Raw genomic sequence first — 22,342 nt, 5'->3', positions numbered from 1 at the left:
AATTCATCACCTTTCTCTCTGTGAGGAAATCACAATGTAGATAATGTTTTGCCAAGAATCTGGCAGAGCTATCTTTCTTTTTCTATTTTTTTTTAAATCACATTGACTAATGCTTCTGTTCCAAAAGCTCAGGGTTTCCATGGGCAGGGTGGACAATTTAGGGATATAGGCACATATACTTAATACATAAGCTGTCAAAACTTTAAAGGGATAGTTGAGAGGATTATTTTCCTTTCTACCTAGCTGTGAAGATAGGCTACTGCTTTAAATGTGTAGCCACTGGCTCCAGGCTAGCTGTCCTTCCAGCTCCCTTTGGACTTCAGGGTTTTGGCAAAAAGTTGACCTGGGTTTGAACTGTCCCAGAGTCAAGTTTTCAAAAACAAAACCTGACCTAAGCTTTGTGAAGACTGAGCTACTCCCAGTTTCATCTATCTGTTGTAATGTGTTCTGCCCCTGAGCCTGTAATCTTTGAGATACAGGGGAACAAAGGCGCGAGATACAATTGTCTGACAACTTGTCACAGCTGCACACAGCTGAATCTCAGCTTGAAGGTTTCCATAAATGTGCTATCTCAGCTGTTTAATACCTATCCACACAGGGGATGAAACCTTGTGCTTGGAAAATATATTATTACTCTGGTTGTGTGTTCCTGTAATTTTTCTCCAGATGTCTACTGAAATATTTTCCAAATATCTTTTTATTTTGGGTGTATCTCCAATTGGTATAGGAATTGGTAAATTAATCTCAATTAAGATAAAACCCTGAACATTAGTTTTGAATGAAATATAGCTGTTATACTGAGCTATATTATGATGAAAAATGCAGCCCTGAAATGCAGTGCAGTCATCTCATGTAAAAACTCCCTTTGCTTTTGGTGAATGCAAAGCAGCCAGTGAAAACCACATCTGCTGTGCTGTGTTCTATTTCAAACATTTTTGGTTTCATTCATGTTTACTTCAAAATGGGCATGTGGAAAACGAGAAGGACCTGATAAAGTATCTTCAGCCATTTGGATTGCAAGTCTGTTTCTCCCCCACGTAGCATGTAATTAGCTTTAGGCTTTATAGCTGTCTAGTCTTGCTAGGATGTCTAGGAACATTTTCTGTTGATTAACTGAGTATTAATCCTGTCATAACATCCTCATGAGAGAAGGGAAGCAATAAGTTTGCAAGTTAGAAACAAGTCTTAAACTGTTCATACTGACCAGGGACTTCAGATTTGCATAAATGGGGAGGAATTTAAATTGAAATAATGGACCCTTTCTGACTCACAGCATACTTTTAAGTACCAATGGAAAAAAAAAAAAAAACTTAAGGGAAGACGCACAGATCCCGAGTCCCTGCTGTGCACAAGTGGCAGCCTGCAAAGAACCGGCTCTGGCTGCATCTCCACCATCTGCCAGGGTGCAGGTGGGCAGGCTGGCTGTGGGTAGAGCATCCCGTGTGCTCCAAATGTTCCTGGAGGGACCAGTGCTCTCTGCTGGCCACAGAGCCAGAGGCCAGTTCCCTGGCTGCAGCATCCCTGAAGTGAGATTGGAGGAATCTCAGCCTTACTCATTGCTAATGAGCAAATGTGGGATACATGGGCAGGGCAAAAGGGCAAGTTTCTTGTGGTAAGTGGTGGCATTAGTGGGTTTAGACACTTTCCTCTCTTTGTTTTGGCCATGCTTACATCTCAGAACGGACTGTTTGCTTAATGCCTGCAGGTCTGCACGACAGCTGTTACAGGATACTTACTGTATTTCCTTCTTTGCACCCTTGTCTTGAGTGTGAGAAATTGCCACATGAGAAACAAGTCAGAAACATAAGTGGGGAGGATCACCATGAGCATATCTATGTGAATACAGTTATTAACCATTTCTTCCAGTTAGCAAAGATTTCAGATGGAAAAAATTCAAAGATGTGTCAGACCTGAGTATTTAAAATGAATTCATGTAGAGACGAAAGTAACACTTAATCTTTTAATCACTGAAATTTAATCACATTTAAAGTTTTCCAGTAAGAGGCATTTGCTGACATGTCAAAATAAGGAGCGGGGGGGGGGGGAAGAGAAAGAAAGAAACAAAAGGGAGCTAAACATGTAAAAGAGTATGAAATGTGGCTGTATGTATCACACAAGTTCTTCTTCAATTTGGAATCCTAATTCTGCTTTACAAAACGTAAAGGCCTTGTAGAGAGGTATATCCATCTATAGCAGACAGGCTGTGTTTGAGCTGGAAATCTGGAACTGGAAACTGATGAAAAATGTTTGTTATTCTCAGCTCCAGTTGGCTGAGGGACATGATTTGATCAGTTCTCTCTGTGAGGACGTGAATAGGTAACTCAGTACAAACTGTAATCCAGGAATTTAGAATGGCAAGTATTGTGTTAATAAACAGGCAGGGAATATGTGGCTGAATGGCTTGGGACTTTGGGGTTAAACACCTGAAGAGATCCTTGAATCTGATGCAGGCTTTGCAGTACAAGTATATTTCTTAAGAAATACAGGTGAGGAATGCAGAGGAAGTAGAAAAAGACTTAGACTGAGGTTAAATGTCAGCTTGATTTCACAGCCATTGCAAATGGCCACTGCCATCTTCCAGTTTTGCAAATTCACAAATTTGTAAAATGTATTTGTTTGTCCTTCCACGTGGGCAGCATCCTATACACATTGTGGAAAACAAACTGTAAATACTGACTAGCTTGCCATTAGTGACTGGATTAATTTCATGGTTTAGGAATGGTAGTCCCCAATTCAGTACTCCCATTAAAAACTATAAGCTGCTCCCCTTCCCTCTCTTGTGGGAGAAAAAAGCAGAAATCACACATTGAGATAAGAGCAATTTACTGGAAATAGCACTGAGATAAGGGAAAAGTAACAGCAACTAAAGTAATAACACAAATTTACAAAGAGAGGAAAATTTACATGCCAAATGCTCATGAAACCCAAGTCAAGGAAAACAAAAGTGGACAGACCCTATGCCTTCCATGCTTACTCCTTCTTGGAAGAAAAGGAGCCTCTTTCCCCTGTCTCTGGCTTTTCAGATGTCCCTGATGTAAAATGGTATTGAATTCCACAAGGTCTATGCCACACCCCATCCCACTGATCTGGGCCAGAACCAGGACAATTCCAAACAGCTTATGCATATGTTTATATATAAACTCTTATATAAACTTATATATACTTATACAGGATACATGCTTTCCCATGCTTGTCACCAATTCTGTTATTTGACTTGTAATGCTTGACTCAGTATTGTTTGTTATAACATGTATTTACATTTTCTTTACAAAAGCAGCCTTTGTCACTTAGTACCAGGTTTTGGTATCTCTGGCTATTTGGGTTGCTACAGGAAAAGCCTTTTCCCTCACTCTGACATACTTCCCCCCCCCCCCCCCCCCCTTCTTTATTTTAAGGACTAAATGCTTGCAAAATGTTATTTTTCAAAACAAAACTATTTTTTTGCTGTTAAGGAAAAAATATCTGTAACCACGATAATTATTTGTCCGTCTCTGAATCAAAAATAGTCAGGCTGATCCAACCTAGAGGCTGGATGGGCTTAGTGTCAATTTTTCATTTGGTGGGGCTACAAGTTATAAAGAGTACATCATGTGGAAACTGGATAGATCTGAAAGGAATTAGCATCAAATTGATCTGGACTTTGAAAGGTCATGCACATGCTGAAGGTAGTGATGATGTCTCTAATGAGCTTGTAATAAGACTAAATGTGGAAAAGAAACTTGTTCCCTCCTCTCTTTTTCTTAGGAATTGAAAAAGGGAATTATGATTGCAGCTGTAAGACTTTAGTTAGGACCATTTAAATTTGGCTCATCTCAGAGTAATGTGAGATTATCAGTCAGTGGTCCAGAAGCAGATAAATACAATTACCCTTTTGAGATCCAATGGATTAGTAATAAACACTCTTGAGACTTTAAGAGATGCAATAAGAACCAAATAACAAAGAAATTATACGATGCTGAATTTTTTCTTGTGTGCTGATCAAACTCCGTCAAGCGTATGGTTTTGCTTTTAAACTGTGATAGTGAAAGACTGCAGCTCCAGGTGGGGCCACATGTGGCTATGCCAGCATGACAGCACTTCCTTCTACCATAGCTTCTCCTCACACATGTACACTGAACAGTGCTTTTGGTAGTGTTTTGTAGCTCTTCCAGCAGGCATTGATGTTCCCTGGAGAAGGAGGAATAGGAAGTCACAGGAAGGAAACCGAAGGGGGTTAAGGAGCAATGGGTTTTTCCACCAGCAACTCTCAGTACTGCACATGTATCCCTGCAGTGTGGCAGTGCAGCCCTCCTGTCGCTACCAGGGAGAAATCTGTCTTTACTAAATGCACTGACTTCAAACAGGAGGAGTTAGTGGTACAAAACCCTGTGTGTAAGCAAGCCCAACACCTCCACTCTCTGTGCTTTGCTCTTCCTGCTCAACCATTTGTGCTTTAATTGTAAAAACCCACTTTCTTCTGTTGTTTCTCTCTCAGTTATCTTGGCATTGCTGCAAGCTTCGAATTGCTTCTCAGATGTGCTGTTTTTTGAGTGTGTATTCCTTTACTGGTAGCAAAGACCTATGTATAGAACTTGAGGCTTTGATACAAGTGAGTTACACAATCATATGGCTTTGAAACCAGGGCAGAGTAACCAGGTTTTTCTTCTTTATTGACCATTATGAATTTGGAATATATTCTTGTTTGAGAGGTTGGAATAATGTGAAAAGCAAATACAAGACTGGAAAGCATCTTGTGTCCCTTTGGTTGCCAATCCGGGGTCTGGAAGAAATTTTCTTGTACTAGATGTTGGCTGCATTTTAATTTTTCCTTGTAGCTCTGAGCAGGGATCAGGTGGGTCAAATACCACAGATCTGCTGCTCTTTGTTCCAGGAACAGAGTTCATACTGTTACCGTGTAGCTCGTGGCGATGTCCAGAACATGCCGACTGCTTTCCAGGCTGGAAGAAGGAAGCTGTACCTGCTTGGAGAGTTCACTTGTTCCGGATGACAGAGATTGCGAAAGCGTCCAGGAATAGCAGAGCCGTGGAGGGAGGCTAAATGTGGCCAGCCTGATAACTGGCAATCTAAGCTTCAAAATGTTGAAATAACTGGTGCACTGTTTACCAAAGGAGAGTTTCAGGAACGCGTGGGACAGATGTCTTTGAGGTGTGGTTTGAGTATAGCCCATGCTGCTGTGGAAAAGGAAACCTCTACACCCTTCCAGCTCTCCATGGAGCTCTCCAGTGCAAAGCTTTCTAATTGCAAATGCATCCATCAGCTCTGAGTGCTGTTCTTATCCACTGAAGTGCTCCTCAGGAATGATACTTCTTGGTCAGCTAACCCCCTTTGACAGAGTTACAGTGTTGTGTGGGCAAAGCAGTCTAGGCCAGGCTCTATGTATTTCAATTTTTTTCCCCCTCATTTTCTGTGTTCCGACAGCATAAAGTAATTCCTGGTTTTGGGAATTTGGGGTTTCAGCAGCCAGAAGTTTATGTAGAGGAATATAAGCATTAATAAACCAGATAGATTAGCACAATAAATAACAAACTGATCTAGTAAACTAGATTTATTTGTTAACAAAACAACTTAATTGGGATATTTAATGGAAAGTTGGCTTTTTGTGTAAATCGACACATCCTATACAGGCAGCAAGGCAAGTTATATTCATCCATTTAATTTTTTTTTTCTTTTCATATTTAAGCATAAATCAGTTCAAGAGGGAAATTTCAGAAACAAGCAGTTCATCAAGTGTATGGATTGGTCCAGATGGAGTCAGATATTCTAATCAAGCCTTCAATCAAGGGGAGTTATGTGATTGATACTTGAGAAGAAACTCAACTTGAGGGTATATTAAAGCTTATTTACTCATAAGGCAGGTTTTCTTTAAAGTAATGTAATGCTCCATTCTGACATATCAGAACTAATTGAGACAAATATGCTGGGAAGATCCTGAGTTGCTACCTCTGAAAGGAAGCAGGAAAGGAGTCCTGCTCGAGTAGTCCAATTGCCTTTCTTTGGTTTAAATCACTGCAGATTCTCCTTATTTAGGTCAGGATTAACATCACACAGACCAGACTGGAGAGAACATATACTCCTTGTTTCCCTGGAACTGCCCCCGATGCTGAAGCTGTCATGTAAACTCATTGCTTTTTAAAAATAAGGTTAAGCCAAATGAGAACAACTACAAACTCCCTTTTTGTAAAAGGACCTTTTAATGTTTTGTATCTCTGCATGTCTCTTCCTCTGTGTTGCAGACGCTGTGCTTCCAGTTGAGGGTGGGAAGCAAGGGATCACATAGCTTTTTAAACGTGGGACTCCTGAAGAATCTGGATGCACATCCCTCTGCATTGCTTTGGCACTTTATTTCGTCCTTGGCTGTTGAACAGCAGGTTCTGGGCTTGCCAGTGGCCTGGTTATTCCTATACTTCACTTCAGTCCTGGTTTGTGCTTTCTGTATAAAAGGCCTGTGTCAAGTTGCAACAATCTGAATTGTAGGTTGAAACTTGGCAATAGCAAAGCACCAAGTGCTCAGAGGAAGCTTACAGGTAGAACAGGATGGGTTACTTGGAAAGAGATGCTAAAATTGGGGAAAAGAATGAAGAAATATCATCTGAGAATAGCTATGGAAGGACCATAGCCAAAACTGTGGACTTTCCAAGTTTAGATCGTTTGAATCCTCTAGGTATCCAGAAAGACTCTCAGCTTCTGGCTCCGTCTCTGTAACTGTAGGACTGTGGGTTCAGATCCAGACTTTTCATCTGTTTTTTATGTATGTAATAGCCTGAGCCTTAATCTTGGACATAACATCCTGAACTTCGGAGAAAACTGCAGCTGGGTCTTTGTCATAGTTTTTAGAAAGCTGTTGTTGACTAGAGCAAGGTTCTTGCAGTGATGCTGAGAGGCTTAATATTCAGCAAGCAAGGGGTCATGGCTGGCGAGTGCATAATGCCATTCAAAAATATTGGAAAATTATAGAAAGAATTAGTTGTGTGCACAACCTCCTGCCTTTGCTCTACCCCTGTGTATTCACCTCCAGCCCTCCCCAAAAATGTTGTCTGAATCAATTCTTAATATGCAGTGCTTGCTGAAACATGGCGTACTTGGCTGAATAGATATAGACAGTTAAGTCTATCAGTCAGCACTCATGTTTTTGACCTGATAACCTAATTTTTATAACCAGTCTAGAACTACATAGAGTTTCAAAAACCATTCCAGAACTTTATCCATCAATAAAATAGATCAGTTGTATGAATAAATGGGAAAAAGTTGTGTAATAGTGCAAGATGATGCTCCTCAAATCACAGAATCATAGAATATTCTCAGCTGGAAGGGACCCACTAAGATAATCAAAGTCCACCTCCTGGCCCTGGATAGGACATTCCAAGAATCATACCATGGGCCTGAGAGCATTTTCCAAATGCTTCTTGGACTCTGTCAGGTTTGGTGCTCTGACCACTTCCCTGGGGAGCCTGTTCTAGTGCCCAAACACCCACTGGATGAAAAACATTTTCCTAATATCCAACCAAAACCTCCCCTGACAGCTTCAAGCCATTTCCTTGAGTCACTGGTCACACAGAGATAAGACAGTGTCCATCCCTCCTCTTCCCCTCACAATGAAGTTGCACACTGAGATGAGGTCTCCTCTCAGTCTCCTCAAGTCTGAGCAGACGAAGTGACCTCAGCCACTCCTCATAAAGCTTCCTCTTCAGACCCTTCTCCACCCTCGAGACCTCCTTTGGATGCTCTGTAAGAGCTCAATGCCTTTTTTATATTGTGGAGCCCAAAACTTCTCACAGCACTCGAGGTGAGGCCGCAGAGCAGAGCGGGACAATCCCCTCCCTTGCCTGGCTGGCCATGCTGTGCCCCTAGGACAGGGTTGGCCCTCCTGGCTGCCAGGGCACTGCTGGCTCATGTTCAATGTGCCATCAAGCCCTGGGGCCCTTCCTGCAGTGCTGCTCTCCAGCCCCTTGCTCAGCAAAATGGGATGCTGGAGAATGCAGGCATCGATCCCGCTACCTCTCGCATGCTAAGCGAGCGCTCTACCATTTGAGCTAATTCCCCCTGTGCACAGGCAGAAAAGAAATAGCTATAAATAATAAACAATATATAATAAAAATGACTATTGTATGAATAATAATAATTCATGATTTCTGTGAAGTGAATGTACAAGTCCCGTTCCTTGTCCGACACTTGAGTCTGTATATCTAATTCCTTGCATTTGGCATGGAATGTTGTGTATCACATCAGCAATTATCTGCACAACTGTGCTACATTTTGACTTAGCTCTTCAGTGTAGGTTGGTTTGAGGACTTCTGGGCTCTCTTCACAACTTCATTCTTAGTTTTGGCCAAGTGATTAATATCTATTACTCCTTTTTGCCCATTTATTATATGACTGTAATATTCTACTTGCCAGGTTTATGGAGCAAATGCAGCCTTAATTTTGAGAAATTATATAAGGCTGGAGCTCTAGTAGTGTGGTCTTTTAATCTGAAATTTCTCAGTGTGTCTTTCTGTCTTTCTGACCTATACTTTTGACTTTTGCTATAAGATTAATTCTTATTGTGCTTGGAAGGACATGCAGACAGACATGGTGTTAGTCCTGTTTCTTCAGAATGTGATAAATCTGGCAGCTTCATGCTTGAGATTGGCATAAAGTAAATGGTCATACTAAGGAAGGCTGCTAGAGCTTTTTTGTGGGAAAGTAGTTGCTACAGAACCTGACAAAATTAATCTGGGATGAAAAGAATGTTAAAGCATTTCCAGAAAACACCACTACTGGCAAAAAGATTGCTCTTTTTTTTTCTTGCATACAGGTGCAGAGGAGCTTTGTGTGGCAGGATGATGGGCTCGCTCCTTGTTTCTTAACTGGTGTCCAAACTAGTGAATAGGGAGTATGGATTGATACAGGTCTCTGCTGCCATTTGAGCTGCCTCATTTTTGAGAGGTGTTTTAAGACTGACCATCCCCCTCACTGGGATAATGGTAAGTATGTACAGTTTTGAAGCATTTTTGTGGCCAAGGTTGAGTTTAGCTTTTGCTGCTACAACTAAATACAGCACTGTGGGTACCCTGCGCACATTGAACCAGAGAGAAATAAGGTATTGGCCTGTCTGTTTCTGCTTTGCCCAAAGAGGGTGTTTTGTTTTGTTTTACCTGGGAACTTTTACTTGTGGATTGTAAGTTTGGAAGTAACGCTTTGACTGAGAAATCTGACCATCTCTTGTTGTCGTCTTATTGTGAAGCTCCCATACCTTCTCAGTGATTTCTCATGGTCACCTCCTCACAGCACTAACTCCTCCCTCTTCACAGCACAGCCAATAAACTCCATCTCTCTCCTCAGCCAGCTGACCCACTCTTTTGTAGCACTCATCATTATTGGACACAGCTGTGGCCTGTTAAAGGCAGGCCTGTTCCTATTCTTTGGGGATTAGTACAGCTGCAGCTCCTCAGGTGTGAGACTACCTTCTGCACTATCTTCATTTTCTTACATTCTATCTCTCCACAGTCTCTTTTCCTATTTTTCTTTTTTTTTTTTTGAGGTTACAGAAATGATAATGCCATCAGTGGTTAACAAAGAAGGAAAGGGGTTTCTGCTGGGTCACAAAACAGTTGTAGGTCACACTGTTTTCCTTGTGAATTCACTTCTGTGGTGGATGAGGCTCTTGTACAATTCACCTTTTAATGCTGGGGTTGAGTATGGCCTCGTGGATGGAGTAAGGATTTACAGTATAGGCAAGTGATCTAATGGGAAACCTCACAGGTCTCTCTGGTCAAGTTATGCCTCATAGATTTCAAAATTTTGGGATTCATTGGGAACACATTTCACATTTCTGTTTCCCCCTCCTTTCGTAACAGAACATCTTGAGTCTGAACTACAATACTTTCCAGTCAAACTTCTGAAAGCTGAAGTATTTGCAAATAATTTTCTTTTACTTAGAGAGGGTGTTTTTTCTCTCACTGATTGCAACACCCGGGGACAGTGAGTTGTAAGGCGCAGCTGAAAGTCAGCTTAATCAACAGAAAAGTGAAGTTGAGGTCACAAGGGGAACTTTTCACCCTTCCAGGTCAGGACATTCAAGGCCTGTGAGTGTTAGTGTGTGTGGAAATTTCACCCATGACTAAAACCAGACTTGGCTGCCCAGCTGGTTTTGCCCAAAATTATCTCATTGAAATCTTTGCAGATGTCAGAATTCACACAGAGTGACTAAGCCTGGATTTTCCCTCCTAGTGTGCTGTTGCACAGTATTTGATAAAGTGGCTGTTCATTGGCACTCACGCCAAGGGTCCATGTTAGTGATAGGTTGTGTAAATTCTGTAGGAAGCATTTCTTTTTCTTATATTCTAGCTTGAGAGGTGTTGTGTGTGTAAGAAACCCTCTCTATTGTGAAATAATAATTAGATTGATTATGGAAAACGTCCTCCTTCAGTGTCCTCTTGGTGCTTTAGCACTTACTGATCCATCAAGTAATTAAGTAAAAATGACCTCTGCTATTTCTGCTTCTGTTATTGCTGTTATGCATATCTTGGAAGTTACTGGGTGAATTGTTGGCCAACTAAGTCTGTAAGACTTGAAGAAGGGAAAGTTGATGCCTGCACGCTAAATGTAAGTTGTCTAAGAGCCCAAATTATGACTAAATGTAATGTCTTTTCCAAAGTAGGCCTGAATTTTCTTGTAATGCCTCAGTACGATTTAGGTATAATTTGTAAACCATTACTTTACATTCTTTCTGCAGGTATAAGCCTTTAGGGGCAAAAGTAGTTGATTGGCATTTTCCTTAGCTGATGAGGCTGTGCTCTGTCACAAACGAGAGGTGATCATTTGCCACAGCACTTGCTGCTCTTGGATGCCAGGAACTGCTGTCCATTCAGCTCTGGTACAGAGGAAATTCCTACATTTTCTTTCCTTCAGTTTCTCCCTACCTTCCCGACTACCTGTGCTTGTTCTCTAAGTGCCTCTGCACATGCACATACACCGTATGCAAAGCAATATCTGGAAACTCTTAAGAACTGTAGGGAACCAACTTGAAAAGGCCCTAGAAAAATGAAGAGGATTGCATTGCAGTGCGTTCTGAATTCCCCTAGGTGTCATGTTCTAACCCTTCTGAGCCTCTCTCTGCACAGGCAGATTCTGTTTCAATTTATGTTCATCCAAGATAAATAGCTGCATTGCTTGAGGAAATATTAATTTCTGAGGAAAAAAAAGGTCTTGGACATGACAATGCAAACACATAATTAAAAGGTTGTGCCCTCAAACCATAAAATGCACATATTTTTCCTATATTGTTTGATGGGTTCAAAAAGAATTGGAAATGTTTGTTTTGGCTTTTCACAGCCTTCCATTTGGAAACAGTTATGAATGTGGGACTTGTAGTGAACAGGTTTGTAAGATGCCTTTTTTCCCTTTTTTCCCTCATGGCAGACCCCACAGGCATCTGCCCACCTCTTCTTTCTTGGCTGCCTGTTTCTACCCCCCATGCTGACACTTGACCCTCATCCTCAGCTTTTTGTGGTAAAGGGTAGATGTGGTGACATTTTTTTTGGCAAGTACAAGGAACAGCCTTATGACTTGCCTTCCCACAGCCTTCTGTTTCCCATGTCTTTTTAAGTGTCATGTGTCCTGGGCTTGCAGGCCTCAGGGTGCTCTAGACGTGGAAGAGGAATAGCATCTTTCTATAGTGTGTTTGCTCTCTGGCTAATCCTGTTTTCTTACCATTCCTTTTATTTTTACTTCTCAATAAAAATGTCTCACAGGTGTTAAACAGGAAAGGTGGCTCTGGCTAGCCTAGTATCAGTGCCTGTGTCCAGTGCTGTTGTGCCTATGTGCAAGCTGAGAGAAGTTTCATTTGCAGCAATTTGGATCCTTTGTCCTGTGAGTTGCTTTTCCTTCTATTACACATGATAGGAAGCAACCCTGACTCTCTCCCCTTTCTTGCCTATTCTGTTCCAACAGAATTAAAGCAGCATATCACTTTATTGGCCAAATTTATTTATCCAATAAATCTCTTCTGATGGATGGGAAATGCAATTAATTCTGAAAAGGTTAAGACTCTAAACCCTTCTCTGAGTGTGAAACACTGGAATGTCAGGCTTTTGACAGATGTAGACTAAAGGAGAAAAGAGACTATTTCTTAGGATTTGGAAGTGGAAGTGCAATGTCATTATATAAATCAAAGGAAAATCTCAGGGGATTAACTCTCCCAAGAGAGGTTCTGTCCCAGAGTCTCCTCTGGGAATGGTGGGTGTGTCTGCTGTGAATGAATGGGCTGAGCAAACAGGCATGAAATTGGTAATGAAATATGAAATATACTGACCATCTGATGGGCTTCATACCTTTATGACAAGTTAATGTCTGTCTGAGTCTGCAATATGGCAGAAATAAAAAGCTTTATGTAAAATCAACTAGTTCTTAAGACAGTAATGAAGGCTCAGAAATGAGGTTCGATCATGCTTTCTGTTGTTTCACACCTACATTAAAACATACTGTATATAATAAACTACGTTGCTGTAAGTGACCACTGTCCTAGAGTTAGGAAATTTGACATGTCTTTGTTATACACATTCCATTAGTAATGGAAATGAACTTTTCTTTTTCGTAATTTGAATACCTAACTTGCAATGTGTACTTCAGACATGTTCCACAGCATTGCCACAGGTCATCTGGACTAAGTGTGATGAAATAGCTCTGACAGCACATAGTACCTCTCCCCTCTCTGTGTACTCCTTCAGTACTTCTAATTTAGGCAGAATGTACTTACCTGAAATTATAGGCAGGATGGATTGTTGGAAATTCTGGGGTTACCCTTCTCAGTTCCTCTGAGAGAGACTCTCAAGAAGCTTTAGTCCTCCTTTCACAATAAATTTATTGTGGGACATTATTTTATGGGTGTGACATGAGGATACAACACAGACAGCCACCCAATCCAGGTAACTAGAGGGAAGTTATAACAAAATCAGAATGGTGATATAAGATGTTGAAAAAATAAGATCAAAACTTCTAAAGTGCATGTCAAATCTGCCTGGTACCAGTGCAGATTTTTAATCAGACAGCTGCTTAATGGTTGTAGGATACAAGATGCTGCATTTGAAACCCTTTGCAGTGATGATGATGCAAGAAGGAGGGATGTTTTTGAAAATGCTAGCACAAATATAAATTCCAAGTCTTTCCTTCTTGAGCTGAGTAAGGTAATGTTAGCTGATGTTTGAAGACCAAACAGGGAAAATAATCTCTGGCTGCTAAACGGACCATCAGGAGGCCAAGAATCCTCATTGACTTAAATTTCTCTTGAGGGAGTCCAGATCTAATGGATGAGAGCTCTATTCTACAGGCAAAGATGGATAAATTGTACATTAACTGGGCAAGAAAATAGTGATATGTATCAGGCTTGGATTAAATGTGAATATTAATTGGGTGTAAATACTCTGGTTTCTTTTTGACAAATGGGATGCTAGAAAAAGTCTGTGTAGCTGTGCCTTTGAGCCTCGTTGTGGGTCCCTTCCAACTTGGGATATTCTGTGATTCCTCATTGCAGCGAAACAGTAGTGCCTGTTGGCCTTGAGCAGCCCCTACCTCCATTTGGGTGAGGGCTCTTTCTGCCACCTTGACCTCCAGTTTTTCCCTCTTCCCGTCTGCTCCTTGAGCTGGAAAGGATGAAAGCAGCTCACAGTGTGAAATGGTTTGTTCCTCCCTGGTTTATAAGTGCCTGGTGGTGCTTGCTGTGCTGTGTAGGCAACGAGGAGAGCCTGCAAAGGGAGCTGGGGTGACTGCAGCAGGTGCTCTGGCAGAGCTGGCCAGACTTGGAGGTGCAAAAGGTTTTCAGTAAAAACTATGTCTTATGTGAGATTTGCTCATGCACTGACTGCCTTAGAACTTGCTATGGTAAGAGGAAGGCCAAGGTCAGGTTGGATGGAGTTTTAAGCAACCTGGTCTAGTTGAAGGTATCCCTGTCCATGGCAAGGGGTTTGGAACTGGATGATCTTTAAGATCCCTTCCACCCCAAATCACTCTATGATTCTGTGAAAGAAACAATAAAAATACTCTTCAAACAGCTGACTTTAGAGTCAACTAGAGTGCAGGTGGCTTTCTGTGATATATAGTTTCCACCTATTTTGTCTTAAGCTTTTTTTTTTTGGTAAATTATTCAATGGTCAAAGTGAGCACTGGCACAAAATTGGGCCTCTCTACCAGTGCCCTTATGTTGTTGCAAATGGAGCAGCAGCTGACCCTGCAGTAATGGGGCTCAGGAGCTGTGGCACAGCCATGCTGTGAGATTCAGAAAATGGAGACCAGTCAATCTTGATCCAGGACAGGTTTCCAGGGCAGGTCTTACAGCATGAGGAATTGCAGGAAGCAGGATATTTTGCAAGATGTCAAATTAAATTTTGTTTTAATTGGTCCTTTTGGTATGAAAATAAACCAGTCTTGTTTTCAGCACACAAAACATGGTGTTATATCTGGCTAGTTGAAGAGGAGGGACTTCTCTTCCAAACTCATGGTGCCATCCAAAGTGCGATCCTTTCCTTGATAAGGATTGTAGCTTGCTGAAGTGTGAGGAGAAAAATTCTCTGAGAGCTGAATATGCTTTTGGCATACCAGGAAGCAGCAGACTGATTTGAAGTAAGATTAATATGATTTTATGGTAAAATATAGTAAAATAACTCTGTGGTTGGAGGGATGGTAAACACTGAAGTCTGCAAGAGCTTGTTTTTTCCTCACCATCCGGTTTAGAATGATTTCAAAAAGTTTGGTTCTCCTCTATTTTTGACCTAAAATGAGAACTTCAGATTTTTTTTTTTTTTTTACAAAAACCCTGGACATTTCATCAGAAAGCTGAACATCTGAAAAACCCAAACTAAAAGAAAAATTTAAAAAATTACTTGTCTTGCTACAAACTTTGTTGTTCCCCATTAACATTTTCCTTTAAGGAATGAAATATTTGCCTTGAAACACCGAAGAAACTTTCTTGGTATATTCAAGGAGGCCCAATACATGGTGCATCGTGGGAGATGTAGTTTAATCTGAGAGGCCAAACCAAATCCAATTTTAAAATTCTCAAGAGATGACAATATAGCATTCCAAATGAAAGCTTCTTGGGTTCTAACCTGAAAAATACTGCTCTGTAGGGATGATAAACAATTTGTCAGGTCACTGGAACATTTGATAAAAGATGTATGCTTGTAGGGAAAATGGAATGAGCTCTTTTTTTCTTTCTGGATGGCAGCCTTGTGAGCCCAGCTCAAGAAGGTCAGAACAAGTCCCCTCTGAATCCTTCATTCATCATCTGTATAGAAGAACTGCACCTATGGGACAGTTGGTTAGCCTGCAGGTAATTCCCAGACTAGAAGAGAGTCCAGCTTTATCTCTAATATAGCTGTGTCAGCTTTGGTACCAGGTTTTATCAGTAAAATAAACAGACATGACTGAATTGTACATGGACTCAATTGGCACTGAAAGTTCTGTTGTGCATCTGAAATATTGAAATTGAGATTGCATCTCTCTTTTAAATACACACGTTGGAAATGAAGTTGTAATTTGAGAAGATAACATTTTTATATAGTCATTTTTCTGGCTCTAGCTATCAGTAGCTTTAAAAGTATTTTATAAATAAAGGGTTGAAGTGTATTATAACATGCAATGGTACATTTGGGACATGTAACACAAACCTTAATGAAAGTTCACAAGAATTTAACATGCAGAATTTATTTTTAATTCACAGTATCTTATCTGCTTTCAGTTCTTTTGAATTACAAAATGCAATTGGGATGTCTTAAGTACTAATTCTTTGCCAAATTTAATTTGTTTCCATATTAACGGTATTTCCCAGTTACACTGACATGAAAAGCATCTGAAACCATTAAATTTTGCTATATTTTTAACTTTGAAAGTTTCATAATGCTGCCAAGAGTGTTTTTTTTCGCAAATTTTGAGAAAAATGTTTTTCTCTGGAACAAAAGCTACCATAATAAACATTTTTGGGGATTTTTTTTTTCTCTGGCCTGCAGGGTTCATAATAATTTTGAATGAAACTCCCCATGTAAGTGGGTGCTCTGATGAATGGGGGCTTGGGGCCAGAGATCCCCATTAGATTATTGGGCCCTGCTGAAACAGGAGCAGGTGGTTACAGAACAGAGCAGCTGCTGGGTTGGACACGGTGTGTCAGTGGGATGGAGGATCCTACCCTAGGTCCTGAGAGAGGCAAATCCCTAAGGAAGGACCCTGGTCCTCACTTGGGCACAGCAAGATGTTTTGTTTCCACGTGTCCTCTGTGTTTTTGGAAGAGGAATAAGGCTGGGTTCAGGACACACATGGTGGTGGCAGTGAACGTGGGGGAAAGGTGCACTGCTGTCAGGAACAAGAGTGAATGGAGATGGGCATCGAGGGGAAGCTGTGGAGGCACGTGGAAAAGTAGGAGCATTGAGGAAAAGAGGAGCATAAATGGTGTCCAGTGGGACCTGTCCTAATGACAGCTCTTCTCTCATTGTGAAATACCAAAGAGTAATGGTGGAAAAAACTTTTGAGTGCCTGATGGATGTGGCAGAGCAGAGCTTGCAGAGCCAAACCTGAGCTCTCTTCTTAAATCTCTAAAACAAACCCCCACTAACACATAGTGCAGTGCAGTGGCCAACCAGGTTGTTATCCACTGGTGAGTTGTGCAGCAGCAGGTGGTATCTGCAGTCCCTGGTGCAACATGTGCACAGCAGTGCCTGATTTCAGAAAGGACAAAGCTGCACAGACTGTGGAGATAATTTGGGTTGTGTTGTCTGGTGCTTCAAATCATGTAGCAAATGGTTGACATCAGGTCTTATACTGCTCCCATTTCACCCTGTTCCTCAGTCTGACCCTTGTTTAAAGAAAAGATAATTTATTTGGAAGGCTTGAGTCATATTTTTCCCTTTCTCCCACTTGTTCAGCAGAGTGTATGCAATACTCAGGAGGCAAGAGATGAAGACAAGGGAGAACTGGCTGTAACAAACGACTGCATCCTCACAGCACACTTTGGCAGCACAGACCTTGGGAGATTTCTGATTGTGCCTTCCTGTGGCTTGCTCAAGATGGAAGGGCGTGAAAGGGACATTGTGTTCCTGGAGCAGACATGGAGAGAAAATGAGAGGAAGCACATTCTCTGTCAGGGGAGGCATTGCTGTGTGAGAATGCAGTAGAGGCTCATGACAGGTCATGTTGTGCTACATAGGGGCAGATGAGAGAAGATTTTGACCCTTGTTTTAGAATGAGTACACATGTGCATGCTCTGGATCAGGGAGCATTTTTCTGCAGTGCTGGCTAACAGGGCATGTGCTACAGAGTCCTCACCGAAGGGGCAGGAAGGCATATGTGCCCACCCAACAGGCAAGTTCAAATTGTCTCATCCTTAGTTGCTTAAAAATGGTTCAAAAATAGATGCCTTAAATGCTGTTACTCCAGCAGGATTACTCAATAGTAAATTTAGCTTTGGATTCTCTCCATGGCCACAGTCTTCATTTTAACTCCTCAGGAAAGAATGCCACAAGGCTGCTTTTCCATCTGATTTTGGTGGGGAAAGGAAAATCTTTTTCAGAAGCTGGGACAAATGAGTAGTATTCAAGATTTTTCACATCGTGTTTCCTTAAAGAAAGCAGAGGAAGTGCATAATTATTTGGAAAATAATTTGGCAGGTTCTTCCCAGTGCTAGGCTGTTTAATGCATCAGCCCGTCACACTTAAACAGTTTAGGGATCACTTACCATTTTTTGATTACACCTGAGATGGTTCACAGTTGTTGTTTTGACAGGGCCTAGCTTTCTGTTACTGAGCTGCCTGATAGTTTTTCTAATGAAGAGATTAAACCCTAGTAAAACAATTTTTCAAAATCTTCAAGCCTGCAGATATTCCTAACAGGGTAAGCATTTGCTCTCCTTCTACTGCCTGTTGTGAGGAGCCCAGTGTGTTCAAATGGTATGTTTTACACTTTTTCAGATTGCAACCTTTTTACAAAGAAGAAGAGATGCAGAATAGTGTGGTACAGACTTTAGCCTTGTTCAAAATAGTCCCAAAATAATTGGAGTAACCAGGTGTAATCAGCAAACACCTAGTGTTCAATACACTAGGTCCTGCTATTTTCTGTTGAATTTACTCCAACTGGGGGAAGAGCACTGTGTATTTTTTGGCAGTAGCTTCTCTGGAAAATGAAATAAGTGAAACTATTCTCACAGAGAAGGGGATGGGGAATGGTTTCAGGACCTCAGATTTTGTAATGCAGTTCTTTAAGAAACTGGCAGTGAATGAATATCTAGGCTCATTTTACACAACAGAAGGATTTTGTAGGTTTTCTGTTATTTAAGGTCTAATCTGCCACTGAAGTTAAAGTTGAAATGAGTTTCTCAGCCTGGGGTGTACAGAGTTTATCAAAAAAGCCTTGGTAAAAACCTTGTGTAGTCTGCAGTTGTCTGTAGTCAAGTGTGTCTTTCTTCTCCAGCCTTTTCTACACCTCAGGAGCTGGGAACATTCAGAATTCTGGCATTCTGAAGATGTTGGTTTTAGCTTTCACTTAAATTCGACAGAGATTCACTGCAGTTGTCTACTTTATATAAAAAAATGCTCATGAATCATAATTAAAAGCATTCTGCAATACTGTGAGTTTAAAAAGTACCAGGTTGCTTAGCTGGGTTATTATACAGTACAGAGCTTGTTTTTTGAAAAGATTTAATATGTGAGCCTGCTGAATGTTGGGGCATATTCAGCAACACACATACACAATGCTGCTCTTTTTATTAATAGAAAGTTCACTTGACACAACACACACCAGTGTTACCTTTCTGACACAGATTTAGACTGCTTTGAAACCTCCTTTCTGGGTTTCATGTCTGCTGTGTACATAGGGTGAAGAGCCAGCTTACAGAAAAAAGCACTGATAGATGTCTTTCCAGGGGATCTTGGCAAGAGTCACTGCTATCACCAATACTGTTTCTGGTATCACTTGCATCCATTGCTGCAACCTGTCAAAACAGGTGTATTTATAGGCCTTGAGGGACTGAAACAAGAAATCAAACATTTGCATAGCATTTTTCATCAAATTCCCAAGGACTGAGACTCAAAGGATTTTGATATGTTTCCAGGGATTACTTAGCTGCACTGACTATTTCTATGTTCTCTTTTGCAATGTCCTGCTTCTAGGTCTTAGAAAAAAAAAATCTCTCTTCTACCAACGAAATCATCAACAAAATGCTGGTTGGCTTCAGAAAAACTCACAAAAATATTTAAATTCACATCAGAGAAAACTGGCATGAGACCTTACTTAGCACTACAAATTAAGTTAAATTAAGAAGTAGTGCGCCAGTGTGATTAATTAGAACTACTTTACTTAAAAAGTATGTGCCTTGCACTGAGATATTTTTTCGTGCTCTGTCTTGGCAGCAGTTAAGCTCTAGGGTACGAGAGGCTGCCTACTCCTTGTAATGGCTTGGAATAGTTAATGGTGTTGAGTTCTGGAAGAGGAAGAATCCCACTAATTGTGCAATCCTCCTGGCACTGGGGTTTGGCAGGACGTCCTCGCAGTGAACCTACGCTGGGTGTGCCGCCCTTTGTAGAGTGTGATGCACAGTTTGGTGTGCCTCAGGCTGCAAGAAATAATCATTTTCAGCAGGGTGAGGGAACTTTAGTGCATAACTTTTCAGGGCTAGAATGACAATCGTGACTTTTCAGGAGATTTATGTTTACTGTAATGCAGCATCCCACTTTTCCAAAAATTTTTAGCGGTGATGGTGGTGAGTGATAAGGAGACAGTAAAGCAAATTGAGTTAATGAATGTAGTCCTAAGACTATAAAGGATTTCTTTAAAGGTGAAGTGCACAGGAAAGGAATATTTTTCACTTTGTTTTAAAGAGAGAGATTAATTCAAGTTCAGGAAGGGAGTATTCAGTTGTATCGATATGTGAAGAAGGTGCCTCTTTTGGCATCATCCCAGATGGAAATAGTGGATCATGATAACAGCATTTTAATTCATGGTTTGTCAGGACATTATTAAGTGGCAATTAAAGTGACTCAAGTGTTCCAACACACAGGTTGCTGAGGGCCAGCAGATGATAAGACCAAGATAAAAGAAATGGAAATGCAGATCTACATTGTCTATGAAATGGTTGTGAAAATACAAGTAACTTAGTCCTGTTTGATGTTACTTCCATAAACTCCTATTCTCAAGAAAGCTTCATGAGCAACTCTTTTACTTCTGTGACTAGGCAATTGTAGTCTCCTTCCATTCTTTACATCAAATTATTAGCTTGCAGCCTTGCTTGTATTTGCTCCAAGAGAAGAATGATCAAAAGTTTTCTGCTGGCTACAAGCCCTCCACCCTCTGGAAATGTTCTCTTGACCGTGAACAATTTTTCTTGGTGTCTTTTAAAAATAGGAGCAAAAATTTCCAAGGAGGGAAGCTCTGGTTGTACACGTGAGAACTGAAAGGTGCTTTCCAGGGGGAGTGTGTACTCTTCCACAAAATCTGGGAGAAGACTGGGAAACCATGCCCAGAGGTAGTATATTGTGCCAGCTGCAGCCTCAACTGCAAAACTATTTGGTTTGGCTGATACTACCGAGACTTCAAGTCCCTTCCCATCCACCCCCTTTTGAAATTTGCTCCCATATGTACTGTCTTGTACCTTTGTCCTGCAGCTGCTTAGGTTTTTTTCCTAAATGTTTTCTTAATTCCAAGCCTTTTGGTTTAGCGTAACCTTGTGAAAAATGACAAAATTATTTCTTCTGTTTTGTTTGCTTCTTCCAAGGATGATGATTTTTATAAATCTGAAGAAGATTTTGCCTTTTCTTGGTTCAGTTGGCCAGATAGCTCTTCTATTTGAACAAATATTGAAAAATTAATTAAAATACAAAAGAAATATATATATTTTTCTCTTTTTGATGGGCCCTCACTTCTGCATTTTTTCTTGTAAGCTGCAAGTAGCAAGAGAGATCTCTGGCTAAGTGGTTTTCAGTAGAAGAAAATTGATTTGCACTATGTAGCTTGCTGATGATTTTTTCCTTTTATATTATTGGAAATATCAAGGGTTCAGGGAATATTCACTGTGTCAGCAGCCTTGCGTCTAATGAGGTTGTTTGGACTCTGCTCTCTGAGCCAGAGTAAAATCTTTGAAACATGTTAGTCACGATTTAACTGAAACCGGGGGAGGTTTTTAACAGTGAGCTTTAAGTAAACTGCATCTTTTTGAATTTCCTGGGCAGCTGCTTTTCTCTCTTTGATGTACTGTGCCTGGTGATGCTGTTAATGAAATGCATAATTATGTGTTACATAATAAAACAGAGCTAACACGAAGGTGCCTAATAGATTGTAATGATGTGGAGGCCTGAGAAACTAAAGACCATTGGGGTTTGTTGAAAAGTTCCTCTGGTGACAAAGATGATGTCTAAAGAGGTTTGAATAACTGTGCTGATAAATTAATTGTGGTCTCTTTGTGTGTAAATGACATTTTCCAGGATTTTGTATATAGAGAGATTATTGAAAAAAAAAAAAAGTACAATTTACCAGGCTGCTGATGTATGAAGTGTCAGCGCCGAGTGCTTCCAGTGCCTATTAGAGCTGCTGGCTCTGCACAGACGGGTGCCCTAGGCAAAGACATTTTTGGCACAGCCTGTCTCACCCGTAGGATCAAAAGGAACAAAAAAAACCCTAATCTGGCAATATGCACAGAGAGTAAATTGCATCCTAAAGAGCAGCCCCTAGAATGCAGTCTTGGAATGAATATTGATAAATGAAACATTCCGCGTTATGGCTGAAGAGTTGTAGGTGTTTTGTGACTGCCCCCAACTTCCATCCCTCCTTTCTCTGCTTTTGTCACCTACATTTTCTCTCTCCCTCTGCAATAATCTGTATGACTTGTTCCTTTCAGAGAATCTTTAGGAGCTGGTTTGTACACATAGGTATTTTTAAAGGACAGGGTGTGTATAAGCTTCCAGCCCTGGACCTCATGGGCTCCTGATGGTGCTGGGCTGGGGCTGGGCTTGCTTGGCTGCTGCTCTGGGCTCACAAGGGTCTGTCTGCTGGGAGAATTAGCATGCAGGGAGCTCCAGAGTGGATTTACAGCCTGCTAGTTACTTGGCACTAATTCCCTTGGGTGGATGGTTCTAGTACCTACTAAGAGTGCTTTTGTGCAGGTTAGTTTCAAGAGTGCTTTTGTTTGAGCTAGGCAGGCTCCCTTTTGAAGGTGAAATATGCTATTTTTCAGTTCCCAAGCACCAAGGGTACTCAAATGGGCAGTCAGTGCCGAGTAGCTAATATGCAGTAAATTCACACCCAAGCTCACTGAGCATGAACTTCCTCATGCAGCTGAATCCTGAGGCTCTGCACTTTGTCTCTCTCAGCAGGCAGCAGATGGCCCTTCTCT

At 41.1% G+C, this 22,342-nt stretch overlaps 1 pseudogene; it reads left to right on the top strand.

The window, feature by feature from the left end:
• LOC128942568 (chloride channel protein D-like) overlaps nt 1-22,342 on the top strand; it is an 87,209-nt pseudogene that overhangs the window by 18,744 nt on the left and 46,123 nt on the right.

This window comes from Melozone crissalis, unplaced genomic scaffold (assembly GCF_028551555.1).
Source record: "Melozone crissalis strain CALT ecotype California unplaced genomic scaffold, PUWL_Pcris_2 ptg000042l_1, whole genome shotgun sequence".
NCBI lineage: Eukaryota > Metazoa > Chordata > Aves > Passeriformes > Passerellidae > Melozone > Melozone crissalis.
The sequence above is the reverse complement of the archived record's forward strand: the minus strand, read 5'-3'. Positions and strand labels throughout refer to the sequence as shown.